This window comes from Bufo bufo, chromosome 8 (assembly GCF_905171765.1).
Source record: "Bufo bufo chromosome 8, aBufBuf1.1, whole genome shotgun sequence".
In the NCBI taxonomy this organism is placed as follows: domain Eukaryota; kingdom Metazoa; phylum Chordata; class Amphibia; order Anura; family Bufonidae; genus Bufo; species Bufo bufo.
Window position 1 is genome coordinate 169,040,271 of NC_053396.1, and position 16,922 is coordinate 169,057,192.

Sequence of the window (16,922 nt, forward strand, 5' to 3'; positions counted from 1 at the left end):
GTGGCCTGATCCTCACCATAGACGTGCACGTATTCTACCCTATAGAAGGAGAATTTCCATTCATAGAGTGCAATCTGCATTAGAGGGAACATGAACATTTCCCCTAATTACAGAACGTGGCAAGCGCTGGAAGTTTCTGACATTATTCCTAGGTTGGAGCGTGTCTAGCGCTGTCTGGCTGTCAATCTCGGGGGCTGAACATTTTGGATGTTCTCTAAAACAAGTCAGTATGTGCAGAATATATGTATGATTGGTGGGGGTCTGACCACCCTGAGCCCCACCATCCACAAGAACAAAGGGTCCACGGATACCATGGCAGGGCTGCACCTGGGAGAGAGGCTGTGCAGGCGGTGGTATATATGGATAACCTACCCTCATACACATAGCTTATGCTCAACCAGCCTGAAGTCACGTCCTACAAATGCCCAATACTGGGCAGGTGTGTTGTCTTACCTCTTAAAGGAGCTGTCCACTTAGCACAACCTTTGACCTTTAAGAGCAACTGTCAAAGTGATTAACCCTATGATACTGCCTGATAGGGCTGATCGCGGCTGACTACGGAGATCGGTATTACCGATGCAGAGAAATTATTACTTGTAGTTATACAATATGCACAGTAAATAATATGCTCGGAGCACTAAGGGGCTGGCCTAGCCCCTCAAAGCACCATTTCACCTTTGCCTTTCTCACTTGCCACTCTCCCTCCCAGTGAGATTGATAGGGCCTGGCATCCTGAAATCTTGTACATGGAGATGTCAGAGCGGTCGTCCTCGCTCTTCACTGCACATGCACTGATGTTACTGCCGCCTGTGCGTGTGCGAGATTTGGGGCCAGGCATCGCAGCAGTGAGGATGCCAGGCCCTATCAATCTCACTGACAACAGGCACAGGACGAGGTCAAGTGGTGCTCCCGAGGGCCTAGGTCAGCCTCTCAGTGCTCCGAGCACCTCATTTAGGGCTCATGCACACAAACATTATTATTTTTTCCGTGTCCGTTGTTTGTTTGTTTTTTGCGGCCCTTATGCGGAAACATTCACTTTAATGGGTCCGCAAAAAAAAACGGAAATGACTCATTGTACATTCCATATGTCTGTTCCGGAAAACAATAAAATATGTCCTATTATTGTCTGCATAACGGACAAGGATAGGACTGTTCTATTAGGGTCGGCTGTTCTGTAACATACGGAATGCGCACGGACTTCATCCGTATTTTTTGCGGACTGTAAAATACATATGGTCGTGTGCATGAGCCCTTACATATAACTAAAAATAAGAATTTCTCAGCATCCGTAATGGCGATTGGGCTACATATCGAGCCGTCACAGCAGCTCTCTGACAGATACACTGAAAAGGAGGGCGCAACAGTCTGCATATGCACTGAAAGTGAAAGCTGAAGGGAAAAAACTGTTGAACATTTTGAATTGAAATTTTTTTGGGCCCAAAATGAGTAAAATGCAATGATAAAAAGTCCCCGTTGACACTTGTTGGATTTCACACAAAGTTTGGTGCCACAGTCCATGTGTGTGAACTAGGTTTCGGTTGTGTGCAGGAGCCCTAACTGTGCGCCATTGTCTCCAGCCACTCCAGTCTTCTGAGGTAAATGATGGGCACTACACCCGGTGCTGCCAGAAACCTTGTATCACACTACTAATAGCCACCACTGTATTGAAGCTCTGTCTGTGCGCCCGGGCGGCTGACATCCTATGTACGAGCCCCTCAGAGCCGCACTTTTGTTTTGGTTTCGCCTCCCACCGCACACAGGTTTCTGGAACGCCCCCTCACGTCTCCGCTCTTGGTACAGCCCTCCCTTCATCAGGATACCCTGCGCCTGCGCATAGTGTCGAGCACTTGCTAACGGTGTCATTATAGCAGGGCTATTCCTTGACAGAAATGGCGGCGAGTCAGACAGCGGTGGCCACTGCGGGGGGCACCGGTGGGCAGAGTGGAGGAGGGGGGACTGGGCAAGGTGGCGGAGGAGGGGGTGCTGTGACTACCACGGCCGGTATCTGCCAAGGCTCGCTGTCTGTGTTCCCCAGCTTCCCCAATGGACCTCACTGGAGCACCGGGACCCTGCACCAGCACACGGCGAGGAGCCTGGACCGGGCCCTGGAGGAGGCGGTGACGTCCGGCATCCTGAACCTGAGCGGCCGCCGGCTGAGGGAGTTCCCGGGCACGGGCTACGATCTGACGGACACCACACAAGCAGGTGCGGCCATTGTCAGCGATCCGCTCCATTGTCAGCGGCCGGGCCATGGACACAAAGCTGCTCTGTGCTCCGCCGGGGTTCACCGCCACTAATGGCCTTCACTAGGGCTGAGCGCAGAACAGCATGTCCGAGCCGTGCACAGACTGCACCTGCCGTACGGATGACATAGGGTTAATCATGTAATGCATGGACTGACAGCAGAAGAGTGCCGTCCTCTGGGGTCCTCAGCGGTGGTACTGATCATGGGATATCCTCTGGGGTCTGCAGCGGTGGTACTGATCATGGGATATCCTCTGGGGTCTGCAGCGGTGGTACTGATTATGGGATATCCCCTGGGGTCTGCAGCGGTGGTACTGATCATGGGATATCCTCTGGGATCTGCAGCGGTGGTACTGATCATGGGATATCCTCTGGGATCTGCAGCGGTGGTACTGATCATGGGATATCCTCTGGGATCTGCAGCGGTGGTACTGATCATGGGATATCCTCTGGGGTCTGCAGCGGTGGTACTGATTATGGGATATCCCCTGGGGTCTGCAGCGGTGGTACTGATCATGGGATATCCTCTGGGGTCTGCAGCGGTGGTACTGATCATGGGATATCCTCTGGGGTCTGCAGCGGTGGTACTGATCATGGGATATCCCCTGGGGTCTGCAGCGGTGGTACTGATCATGGGATATCCCCTGGGGTCTGCAGCGGTGGTACTGATCATGGGATATCCTCTGGGGTCTGCAGCGGTGGTACTGATCATGGGATATCCTCTGGGGTCTGCAGCGGTGGTACTGATCATGGGATATCCTCTGGGGTCTGCAGCGGTGGTACTGATCATGGGATATCCCCTGGGGTCTGCAGCGGTGGTACTGATCATGGGATATCCTCTGGGGTCTGCAGCGGTGGTACTGATCATGGGATATCCTCTGGGGTCTGCAGCGGTGGTACTGATCATGGGATATCCCCTGGGGTCTGCAGCGGTGGTACTGATCATGGGATATCCCCAGGGGTCTGCAGCTGTGGTACTGGTCATGGGATATCCTCTGGGGTCCTCTGCAGTGGTGGTACTGGTCATGGGATATCCTCTGGGGTCCTCTGCAGTGGTGGTACTGGTCATGGGATATCCTCTGGGGTCCTCTGCAGTGGTGGTACTGGTCATGGGATATCCTCTGGGGTCCTCTGCAGTGGTGGTACTGGTCATGGGATATCCTCTGGGGTCCTCTGCAGCGTTGGTACTGGTCATGGGATATCCTCTGGGGTCCTCTGCAGCGGTGGTACTGGTCATGGGATATCCTCTGGGGTCCTCAGCAGTGGTGGTACTGATCATGGGATATCCCCTGGGGTCCTCAGCAGTGGTGGTACTGATCATGGGATATCCCCTGGGGTCTTCAGCAGTGGTACTGATCATGGGATATCCTCTGTGGTCTGCAGCGGTGGTACTGATCACAGCAAATACAATATGGAAGGTATACCACGGCACTCTAATTTCTTGAGCATTTCAACATTTAATCACCAAATCTCAGCGACGTTTCGACCAGTGTGGTCTTTTTCAGGCAGTCCAGATCACAGGACATGCTCTGGGGTCCACGTTGGCGGTATTTTTCATGGGAGTTGGGACAGCTTCTATAGTGTTGTGATGAAGTGATGGCCTTCCGTGTCAGACTGAGTTGACATCAGTGTTCAGCATTTCCGTTCTCTCCGTTACAGGAGAACTGAGAGGACGGATTCGGCACATAACGGACCCTATAGGCCAGTGATGGCGAACCTTTTAGAGGCCGAGTGCCCAAACTGCAACTTAAAACCCATATATTTATCACAAAGTGCCAACACGGCAATAACCTGAATACCAGTGTTGTGTATCTTCCATGTACGTTATCATGTAGCTATAACACCCTGCCTGTGCCGTTCATAGTGCGCCCTGCGCTGATGAATGGCAGGAAAACCTAAGGCCTATTGGTACACCATATGTCTTAGTGCGGGTGCCCACAGAGAGGGCTCTGAGTGCTGCCTCTGCCACCTGTGCCATAGGTTTGCCACCACTGGTATAGACTATATTGGGGTCCGTTAGGTTTCCGCTCAGAGGAAGATTATTGAAGCAGAGACAGAAGTCCTGCGAGCACAACTCTTGTCTCTGCTTCAAAAGTCATCCTCTGAGTGGAAACCTAACGGACCCTATTATAGTCTATAGGGTCCGTAGGCTCCGTTATGTGCTGAATCCGTCCTTCCCGTTCTCCTGCTTCTATAACTGAGAGAACGGACAGGCTGAACGCTGATGTGAACTCAGTATTGGGCCTCTTTTACGCGACCGTATGGCTCTTTCAGTGTTTTGCGGTCCGTTTTTCACGGATCCGTTGTACCATTTTTTTTTTTTTACATTTTTTTTTTTTTTTTTGTTTCTGATTCTGTTTTTCCGTATGGCATATACAGTAATTACATAGAAAAAATTGGTCTGGGCAATAGATGGTTCCGCAAAAACGGAATGGATACGGAAGACATACGGATGCATTTCCATATGTGTTCCTTTTTTTTGCGGACCCATTGACTTGAATGGAGCCACGGAACGTGATTTGCGGGCAATAATAGGACATGTTCTATCTTTCAACGGAATGAAAATATGGAAACGGAATGCATACGAGTACATTCTGTGTTGTTTTTTTTTTTTTTTTTTTGCGGAACCATTGAAATGAATGGTTCCGTATATGGACCATATACGGAACGTAAAAAAGTCCCGTAAACGAAAAAAAAAAAAAAAAGCGGTCGTGTGAAAGAGGCCTTAGGCTGATCTGTTGGTCGGGACATTTGTTGGACACGGATAAAACCTAAGAACGAGCTTTGTGTGATATGAGATGTTCTGTGACATTTGTGCTGATGAATCCATAAATGCTTGTTAACAAACAACCCTTTTTACCCCTGACAATGACGGCATCATCACCTAAGGAGCCTGTGTGGTAGCCTTCTGTCATGAGGAAGGCCACGTGACAGGCGGTGGTAGCCTTGTGTCATGAGGAAGGCCACGTGACAGGCGGTGGTAGCCTTGTGTCATGAGGAAGGCCACGTGACAGGCGGTGGTAGCCTTGTGTCATGAGGAAGGCCACGTGACAGGCGGTGGTAGCCTTGTGTCATGAGGAAGGCCACGTGACAGGCGGTGGTAGCCTTGTGTCATGAGGAAGACCACGTGACAGGCGGTGGTAGCCTTGTGTCATGAGGAAGACCACGTGACAGGCGGTGGTAGCCTTGTGTCATGAGGAAGGCCACGTGACAGGCGGTGGTAGCCTTGTGTCATGAGGAAGGCCACGTGACAGGCGGTGGTAGCCTTGTGTCATGAGGAAGGCCACGTGACAGGCGGTGGTAGCCTTGTGTCATGAGGAAGGCCACGTGACAGGCGGTGGTAGCCTTGTGTCATGAGGAAGGCCACGTGACAGGCGGTGGTAGCCTTGTGTCATGAGGAAGGCCACGTGACAGGCGGTGGTAGCCTTGTGTCATGAGGAAGGCCACGTGACAGGCGGTGGTAGCCTTGTGTCATGAGGAAGGCCACGTGACAGGCGGTGGTAGCCTTGTGTCATCAGTGGATAGGTGCTGGATCTGTGCACACAGTTGTGTCCGGATCCCGGTCTCAAAACATAGTCTTTCTGTAATACTGTAAATTGCAAAGGGTTACATGGGGTTGGCTAAAATGTGAATGCCACTGTTAGCGCCTGCTCGTACAGCAGATTCTGATGCTGTGAATATCTGGAACGTATAATGCAGCAGAAACCGCCACAGTTGTTTACTGTAGATACCACAAGTGGACACCTGCCGTGGCTTTCAGCGGTGGCTGTCCGCACACTGCGCCAGGAGTGGACATGTCTCTTTTTTGGCGCTGCCATCTTCTTCACAGCAGACACCACACATGTGAACGGCCCCTTATAGAGGCGTCCAGCTGTTCCAGAACTACATCTTTCAGTGCCCCCTGGGGCTATTGCCGGCATGTTAGGTGTAGTAGTTCTGTACCTGCTGAAAGTAAATCCTCAGTGTGTGATCCGCAAAAAAAAATGCGGCTGGCACATGGATAGAAAATACGATCGTGTCAGGGAGGCCTCGTAACGGGGAGTCCTTCAATCATAAGCTAGAGAGTATAGTAGCTGCAGGACCCAGCTAGTCCTGGTTACGCAGAGAGCCATTGATTTTAATGGTCGTCATTTAATGCTTAGTTTCCCCAGTGGAGGTGCTGCAGGGGAATTGAACACTTGCTGATAGGTTTCCCTCTGCAGTTAGCTCTTTTTAGGGGAGCGTCAGAGGTTGTATATAAGTGTTCTCTGCAGGACGAGCCTCTCTTCTAGCCGTGTATACAGCGCTGCCTTCCGTATTCTGCTTGATGTACGTCCCTCCGATGACTGCACGAGCCGGCCGCACGTCCTTGAGTGGTGGTGGACGGCTTCTTCTCTACGTGGTCATCTCTGTATTCTCTCCACTACTACACCCCAGGAGAGCGCCTTCCTCACTACACACTGTCCGCTTCTGTCACAGGATGTCCCTTCTGGTACTTACTACAGGCACTGCTTTACATTGTCAGGAAACCCCCTTCCCGAGTTTTATTACTTTAACCCTCTGCGTGACGTGGTAATATAAACTGTATTGCAAGCTTTATACAACAGCACGTATGTGTATAAGCACATGCAGTCATGAGGGTCCGCAACTTCGGGGCTCATTCACACAACCGTAGGCTGTGCGTGCTGCAGGCCACAATGCACGAACACCGGCAGCGTGCCATATTTTGCGAATTGCGGACCCATTCGAGCCAATTCATCTGCTGTTTGCGGTCTGCAATACTGGTACGGACGGCCTACTGTCGTGCGAATGGGCCTTTAGGATAACATTTATATATAATAACAATATACTGATACTTCTACATTGGAAATCAGAGCCAGTTACTGGTCTGTTCCGTACTCTTGGTTTGCCACTGATTTTACATGGAGGTGCAAGGAAAAAAATACGGTACACGCTATTTCCATGGCATGCCAGGTTTTCTCCTTGGCATCAGCATGCAGATTTCAACTGAGCCTTAGGGCTGATGCCCACGAATGTAAGGACTATACGGGTACTGGCCGCATGTATTCCATGGTGCGGACTCATTTACTTGGAATGGGCCAGCGATCCGCAAGATACGACCAAAGACAGGACATGTCCTATGTTTTGCAGAGCAGAGGCACGGAGCGGAAGCCCATGGAGACACTATGACGTGCTTCTGAGGGCTTTTGGGTCCGTGCCTCCACACCGCAAAAAAAAAAAAAAAGGTAAGATGTCCTATCTTTTGCCATATCTTGCAGATCGCAGACCCATTCAATTCAATGGCTCCACAGCACGCCCAGTGCCTGTGCATTGCGGACCACTAGTTGTGGTCCACAGCCCGGGCACGGATTCCTTACGTTCGTGGGCATGAGCACCTATGATGCTTTCACACAGCTGCGCATGGTCCGTGAAATATGGTCCTTGTGACGCGTTTCCTGGAGCAACTGCTGCTACATCAAAAGTTATCTATGATGCCGTGAGTTCAGCGGCTCGGCTGTCGCATTTCCCGATCACACACGGCTGTGTGCAAGTAGCATTAAAGTGGTTTTCTCATACATTTATCATGTCTGCACTGGTTAGGGGATAAACGTATGATCACAGGGGGTCCCACTGCAGGGACCCCCAATGGTTATGGGACTGAAGGGGGTACTGGAGCCCCCTAAGTGAACAGAGCAATAATGTGCATGTGCAGCCATTTTTTCTATTCAGCACCCTGCTATCTCCATCAGTCCCAAAGAAATTGGGGTTCATTTACTAACATCTTTACACAAGTTTTTTGCATAAAAGTTACAAAACCCCCATTTATGATGAGCCTTCACCTCGTCATAAATTAGGCACTTCCTCTGACAGCACGGGGACTGTGACAAATGACCCCATTGGATTACAGCAGTGGTTGCACTGCTCTATTCACTCAGGACTAGAGGACCCTCATATCCTAGTCAATGGGGTCCAGTGGACGAGCCCCCCAGCGACCATACATCAATGGGAATTCCCCTTTAAATGCATGAAATGCTCACAAACGTAGTTTTTTTTTTTTTTATGTTTCCACAATGGGGGAGATTTATCAAAACTGGTGCAAAGAAAAACCAGCTTAGTCACCCATAACAGCCAATCAGATTCCACTTGTAATTTCTTAGAGCGTTTTTGAAAAAAGAGAGGATCAATCTGATTGGTTGCTAAGCTAGTTTTCCTTCCTTGCCCTCCTGCAACATCTCAAGCCGTGATTTAAAATAGCAGTTCAGATCTGTAAAATTGTTCATCTTGAGCTTCCTGGTTCATGGAAAGACACTTTCGCATCACGTAAAAAACAGTAGAAATGATTGTTCTATGAAGCCTAGAGATCTCCTGCCGCTCTGCCTGCTCCAGTCCTTTCTGTTCCTGGCAGGCTCCCCTTCCGCTAGCATCTGGCTAGGCTTTTCACAAGAACTGATATAGGGCCGCTGCGCTTGGTTGCCTCTGTTGCTGTGTAGGCAGGTGCTGTCATCTGCCCCTTTAATTCATTTCCAACAATCTGTGTCAGGGCTCTGTATTGGAAACAGGGAGTCCCCGGCTGCCGTGCTGTTCAGCCTCGCAAACCATATTCAGGGGAATGAGAGTTTATTTCACAGCATTGCTTCCTAAGTGATAGAGGAGAATGTATACTTCCCTATATACTGTGATCAGTGACTGCCCGATCCCTCGTTATACCGTCTTGGTGTCGGGCAGTGTGGTTGATTTCCTCCCCCGGCCCCTGCAGTGGGGGGCACTCCCTGTGCCCAGGTATTTATCTAGTCCTCTGATAATGACACATCTAGGATGCCGTCCTGGCCGCCCGTGCGGCTGTTACCCATCCATTTATTGCAGCCGCGGTCTTTCATGGCTCCCGGCCTGCGTGCGGTGCTTTTGTTGCTGGAGGCAGGGGCATATTTATGGGCTTTGTGCTCTCACTATGGAATTCCAATGAGCTGGATTTTATAGGACGGGGACTGGTAATTGCTGGTATTGTTCGTTTTTTCAGGCTTTGAACTGTTTTAAATATACATTTTATTTTAATATATTAATGTTATAGTGAAGGATCTCGTGTGTGTCCCCCCCCCCCCCCCTCCAATTGACAACCTTCTTATTAATTCGCCTGCATTAGGACGTTTATTTTGTAGCATAAAATTCTGCAATTGAAAATCAGTTCCATTCATTTGAATGGGGAGGCGAGCACTTGGATTTCTGCAAGCCCCATTACAATGAATGGAACTGATTTTAAGCCACAAAATCTGCCACGTGTGAAGGCGTCCTTACAGATCTGTGATGCTGTGAGTTGTGGTCAATGGATCTGCTGTCTGGCCAGGACATTCGGATGTAATACACGGTAAAAGTGCCCATAATACGCTTGTCTGTACGTTTTATAGGAGGTCACTTAGAGGGGTTCTGCAGCTTTTACTTAGGCTACTTTCACACTAGCGGCAGGATGTTCTGGCGGTGGAACAGCACGCCGGATCAGTGCTGCCGCTAGTGCACCGTGCTGCCGGAAGTCCGCTCTGGCCCCCGTGACTATAATGGGGGCGGGCCGGAGGCAGAGGTCTCAATAATGCCTGTACAAGCGTCATAGACTCCTGTTCAGGCCATTTTACTCCCTGGAAAAAGTGCACCAATACGCCCTATACTTTTCCCTGCCATTCATCAGTGCAGCAATGCTGCCTGAAACAACCAATCACAAAGCTCCTTACAGTAAGGCCTCTTTCACACGGGCGTTGCGGGAGCGTTACGGGAACACCCGCGATTTTTCCGCGCGAGTGCAAAAGATTGTAATGCCGTTTTGCACTCGCGTGAGAAAAATCGTGCGTGTTTGGTACCCAAACCCGAACTTCTTCACAGAAGTCAGGCTTGGGATCGGTGTCCTGTAAATAGTATTATTTTCCCTTATAACATGGTTATAAGGGAAAATAGCATTCTGAATACAGAATGCTTAGTAAAACATCGCTGGAGGGGTTAAAAAAAAATATATATTTTTTTAACTCCCCTTAGTCCACTTGTTCGCGGCCCGGCATCTCCTTCTGGCTTCATCTGATCTCTGTGCAGCAACAGGACCTGTGGTGACGTCATTCCGGTCATCACATGGTACGTCACATGATCTTTTACCATGGTGATTTACCATGGTAAAAGATCATGTGACGTACCATGTGATGACCGGAGTTGACGTCACCACAGGTCCTTGACCTATAATTAATGCTCACCACAGGTCCTATTCAGTAAAGGGGACAGAAGGAGATGCCGACATCGCGATCAAGTGGATTAAGGTGAGTTAAATTATTATTTTTTTATTTATTTTTTTAACCCCTCCAGCGCTGTTTTTCTTTGCATTCTGTATTCAGAATGCTATTATTTTCCCTTATAACCATGTTATAAGGGGAAATGATAATGATCGGGTCCCCATCCCGATCGTCTCCTAGCAACCATGCGTTAAAATCGCACTGCATCCGCACTTGCTTGCGGATGCTTGCGATTTTCACGCAACCCCATTCATTTCTATGGGGCTTGCGTTACGTGAAAAACGCACAAAGAGGAGCATGCTGCGATTTTCACGCAACGCACAAGTGATGCGTGAAAATCACCGCTCATGTGCACAGCCCCATAGAAATGAATGGGTCAGGATTCCGTGCAGGTGCAATGCGTTCACCTCCCGCATCGCATCCGCGCGGAAAACTCGCTCGTGTGAAAGGGGCCTAAGGAGCTTAGTGATTGGTCAGTTTGAGCTTATGGCACACCGCTGTGAAGTGAGAAAGGAGGCGCACGATTGTCACTGGCGGGGTAAGTGGCCTTGCTGTGCAGTGAAATTTAGTGGGGGTCCCAGATTTGAGCGCCTTGTTTTCCTCTATAATGAGGAGTCTGAAGCCCTCAGCCGAGCGCCGTCTCCTCCCTGCTGAGCGCGGTAGTGAAGACGGCCTCAATAGGAGGTCTATGGGACCGTCTTCACTACCTCGCTCAGCAGTGCGGAAAAGTGGCTGAGCGCTTCTAGAAGTCAGCGAGGGTCTCAGCGCTGGACGCGCCAACAGGACACCAGCAGCAAGTAACACCAACCTCAGACTTGGGTCTGACCTTCAGCTGCAAGACAGCGAGGACACGGGAGGGAGACCCTCAGGGCAGGAGGAGCAGCTTATAGATACAGCCGACTGTGATGTGCCTGTGTACCCGGTGTGGGGCCGATGTCACAGCATGACTGACTTACAGATACCCCTCCTCTCATTGCCAATGCAAATCCTGGAGATAGCAGGGGGAGCAGAGAGGATGCATGAGGGGCAGGGTCGGCTTCACACAGACAGTACTGGCAAGGAAAAGCACCGCTGTCCCACTATATACCGTACACTATTAAACAATGTGCGGTATAGTCCAGGACACTATCACACTATATACTGTATCACTATGTACACCAACAGTATATACAGTATAAAAGTACTACATACAGTACATTGCCACCCTGACCCTGCAGAGCTCTCTGTGCCACCCTAAGACTACATGACGTTGGAGGAATGACTGTAATTAGGAGTCTACTCTTCACACTATACCGGCACGAACTGGTGGCACTGTTTAGGTGGCCGTGGTCTTATGTTTAGTATATGATGTCAGCTAAATTAAAAATTTGTCTAAATTTGCTATTTATGCATGGAAGACAGTTCTAGATACTGGTAATGGTTTCCCTGCACCCCTTAATGTTATGTAGGCCTTCGTATTAACTATTTGAATTACTGTAACCTTCGTACTTCTCATCTGCTAAAAATACTCCTCAAAAATGGTAAGAAAAGTATTTTTACTAGTCTGGAAAAAATGTAGCGAGACCTCTGGCCGGAAGTCCGTTTCGGCCCCATTGACGTCGTAGTTTTATTCCGGCCGCCTCTCGGCACGTTTTCCGTGCTGCGGCCGGACTTCCGGTCCGCCCCCATTATAGTCGATGGGGCCAGAGCGGACTTCCGGCGGCACAGTGCACTAGCGGCAGCACGGATCCGGCAGGCTGTTCCCCCACCGGAACAGCCTGCCAGAGAAGACTGCCGCTAGTGTGAAAATGGCCTTACTGATGATCTATCCTCGGAACCCCCATTGGTCAGCTGTTTCCGCTGTTTCCGACAGGCCCAGTGACGTCACGACTAGTATCACTGCTCCGGGCATGACTAAGCCCCATTGAAGTGAACGGGGCTTAGCTGCGCGCAGGCCGGTGATGCTAGTCGTGACGTCACTGGGCCTGGACGACTGTATTTTAGTCTGCATCCGATCTGCATTTTTTTTCCGGAGAGGATGTGGACCCATTCGTTTCAATGGGGCCGCAAAAGATGCAGACAGCACACCGTGTATGTCTGTTCCCCGCAAAAAAATATAAATAAATGTTTCCTTTTCTTGTCCATTTTGCAGAGCGGCACAATAGATGGGATGTAACAAATCCCATCCGCGCTCTGGAGGAAATAAATCTGTGCAGAAATTGACACGTGGTGTGGGGTTGAGGACTGCAGCATGCCAACCTACGTCGTGGGACTTTACCCTGCAGACCCTTGGGAAGCCTCATGGGAAGACTGCAGATCGTGCTGCGGATGTCAATGCGAATCTATAACCATTTTGTTTCTGTTCACATTATGTGGACATAGGTGAAAGGGGTGGTGGGGGGGGTTTTCTGTTGTTTCAAGTTATTCCTTATCCACAGGATAGTTAATAACTATTAGATCAGTGGGGGCCTCGTACCCCCTGGTTGGACACGTGCAGCCGCTCCATTCAAGCTCTGTACTCGGCTATCTCTGGAACTCCCATAGAAATGAATGGAGCTGCCACAATGGCTGGCCTCTCCGTTCATTACAGGGGGGTGTACGGGGCCCTGGTTCTTGTGGTCCCAGCGGTAGGATCCCCCCCGATCTAATGGTTATCCCTTATCCTATGGATAACTTGGAATAAACCGTTAGAATCAATAATCTGCTCTACAAACAGTCGCAGTGTGGCCTCACCCTTATGGGAGTCATGTGGCCTCACCCTTATGGGAGTCATGTGACCTCACCCTTATGGGAGTCATGTGACCTCACCCTATGGGAGTCATGTGACCTCACCCTTATGGGAGTCATGTGACCTCACCCTTATGGGAGTCATGTGACCTCACCCTTATGGGAGTCATGTGACCTCACCCTTATGGGAGTCATGTGACCTCACCCTTATGGGAGTCATGTGACCTCACCCTTATGGGAGTCATGTGACCTCACCCTTATGGGAGTCATGTGACCTGCCGCCGTAGGGACACGTTCCTTTCACAAGGAGAAAACAGGGTTCTGTTCTGCAAAACACACTTCCGTATGTGTTTTGCAGACCTGCAAAACACGGACACCGGCAATGTGTGTTCCGCATTTTGCGGACCGCACATCACCGGCACTCTTATAGAAAATGCCTTTCCTTATCCGCAATTGCGGACAAGAATAGGACATGTTCTATTTTTTTTTGCGAAACGGAAGTGCGGATCCGCAGATGCAGACAGCACATTCCGGCCCCATTGAAAATGAATGGGTCCGCACCTGTTCCGCATAATTGCAGAATTGATGCGGACGTGTGAATGGACCCTAAATCAGACCTGTGGGCAGAGCAGGCAGGTGGATCATGGCGCTGTCCTGCATCTCTCCGTGACACTGCTTGCCTGCTGTAGATTACTGCTCCTGCTCCTTTTGTGCCTAGGAAATGAGAGAGGAAGCGATTTACTGCTATGGCTTCAGGACGACGTATCTGTTAAATCCAGCGCAGCAACCTCCAAAAATAGCTTCCTGATTTCTAAAGCCGCCAGTTATTGTTAGCGAGCGCCCGGTGATCCGTGCCCAGTATGTGTCGGCCCAGGAAGCCTCATCCAGAGGAAACACAATGATAGACGCTGATCTGTGAGCCTGGCGTTGGGGTCGGTCTGTGATCTTGGGTTGTATTCGTACAGTATGGAGCCCCTGACGCTAATTTCTCTGGATGCGAATTAGCCGCATACTGCCATTCAGCTCCAGGGCCCTTCGCCTATTATGAGAACCGGTGGGGATTCGGCCAGCAAAAACTTGAGCGCTGCGTATATAAATGCCCAGCGTGACTGGATTCCTGCATGGTCCCATTATAGTCTATGGGTTCCGGTAGACAAGCAGCACTATCCAGCTAGGCCCGATCTGGAGAACTCGGGTAGGCTTTTCCCCTGCCAGAGCTGCCTGCCGGATTGCTTTAACGCTAGTGTGAAACCAGCCTTAAAAGGATAAATCTATAGCCCAGGGATCCCTGAAATTGGCTGTACGTCAGTTTCGGTATTAGGCCTTATGCACATGGCCGTTGCCCGCCCATGCCCATATTGCAGACCGCAAACAGGGGGTCCGCAATATACGGGCACTGGCCGTGTGCACATAATATCACGGATGCGGACCTATTCACTTGGAGTGCTTCTCTGTGGGTGCTCTGTCCGTGCCTCCGGACCGCACTACTCCGGACATGCACTACTTTTTTGTGGTGCGGACCATCTGATGTGGATCGTGAACCCCATTCAAGTGACTGGTTCTGCAGATGGCGGCCACACACTCGGTGCCTGTGAATTGCGGACCGTCATGTGCATGAGGTCTTTTTCAGACAAGCGTGTGTGAGCCTGATTCCCCATTATGAACACTGCTCTTTTTGCAGGAGCACACAGCATTAAGGCCTCTTTCACACTACGTTTTGCGGGACGTTTTTTTGCGTTCTGTATACGGAACCATTCATTTCAACGGAGTGTACTCCGTATGCATTCAGTTTCCGTATATTTACGTTTTTCTGTTCCGTTGAAAGATAGAACATGTCCTATTATTGCCCGCAAATCACGTTCCGTGGCTCCATTTAAGTCAATGGGTCCGCAAACAAAAATGAACACATACGGAAATGCTTCCGTATGTCTTCCGTATCCGTTCCGTTTTTGCGGAACCATCTATTCAAAATGGTATGCCCAGCCCAATTTTTTCTATGTAATTACTGTATATGCCATACGGAAAAACGGAATGGAAACAAAAAAAATGGAACAACGGATCAGTGAAAAATGGACCGCAAAACACTGAAATAGCCATACGGTAGTGTGAAAGAGGTCTAAGCCTCATGCAGACGTCCGTGGAACACAAACCGTGAGATTCCTGCTGAATCCAGGCCGGTATCTCGCGGTTTGTGTTCCACGGACGTGTGCATGAGGCTTTATACTGATTTATAATGCTGTGTGTCTCTGCATGAAACCAAAACGCCAGTGTGAAAGTAGCCTTAATTATTTGGGTTCATGCACACAAACACAATTTTGGGCCGCATCAGATCCGTATTTTTTTTTTGCTGGTCGGATGCGGACAAATTCACTGCAGTGGGGCCGCAAAAGATGTGGACAGCTCGCCCGTGTGTAACGGAAGTGCCAGATTCTGTACGTAACGCAACAGAGCCAAAACAGATCCCATTGACTATTATGGGATCGTTTCTGTTTAGGAGAACCCCTTTTTTTCTTTTTTTTTTTTTCTGTAAGGCGCCACTTGGGGGCGTCTGTTTATACGTCATGTGCCTATTTTAAAATGTGGGACAAAAACGTCATGTGAACACAGCCTTGCATGATTTTTGGACGCTGCAGTTCACTTGTCACCTTCATGTGCCTGATGAATCCAATTTGTGCTGAAGGGGTTAGAAAAGGGATTTGTATATCGCTCTGCTATTTCCAGAAACTTCCATAGAGCGGAACGGAGTGGAAGTGTGCGAACCCAACCTGCTGCTGCGTTCAGTCTGGAGGACACAAGGGATTGTCCTCATGCACACAAGCGTATTATATATACATTTTTTTTAATTTTATTTTATAATTTTTTTTGCAGCCCATATGCGAAGCCATTCACTTAACGGAAATGACTCCGTGTGCATTGCTTATCCACGTGGCCATTCCGCAAAAAAATAGAACATGTTCTACTATTGTACCGCATTACGGATAGGGATAGGACTGTTCTATTAGGGGCCAGCTGTTTCCGTACTGCAAAATATGGAATGCATGAGCCCTTAAAGTAACAACTAGTCGCAGGTAGCTGTTAAAATGCCATGAAAAACGCTTGGCGTGAATCTAGCCGGAGGCGGTGAATACTCGGGGCCCAGTGGTCAGATCTATTAGAATTTCTGATCCAGCGATGATTTTCGTCATATTGTATTATCGGTTGGTTTACATGTGCATGCGTGTTTTGTATGTAGTGTTAGCCGTGTTTTTGTGCGAGTCTGTGCACACAGATACTGGAAACCTGCTCTTATCTCGGGTAGACACTGGGCGAGATCCTCACGTGATATCTGGGCAGGAGGAAGCTTTTCCAGGGACTGGTGGATTATCGCGCTGTTTATAGCTAGTTGTGCTTTAGAAGGGGTCTGTTACGAAGGGTACTTTTCACACTAGCGTTTTTCTGTTCCGGTATTGAGTTTCGTCAGTTTTATCCTAATGCATTCCGTTCAAGTTGCATCAGTTCAGTCCCTCTTATGTTTTTTGGCCGGAGAAAATACCGCAGCGTGCTGCCGTTTACTCTTGGGCCAAAAATCCTGAACAAAATTGCCACATTGATGGATCCGTTCTTCCGGTCTGCGGACCGCTAGAGACGGATCCGGTATTTCAATGCATTTGTCAGACCGTTCCGGATCCGTCTGACAAATGCGATCAGTTTGCGACGGAACTGCCTGCCGGAATCCTCTGCCGCAAGTGT

General features: G+C 49.6%; 1 pseudogene; it reads left to right on the forward strand.

The window, feature by feature from the left end:
- Window positions 1-1,889: 1,889 nt before the first annotated feature.
- LOC120978106 overlaps window positions 1,890-16,922 on the forward strand; it is a 135,662-nt pseudogene continuing 120,629 nt past the window's right edge.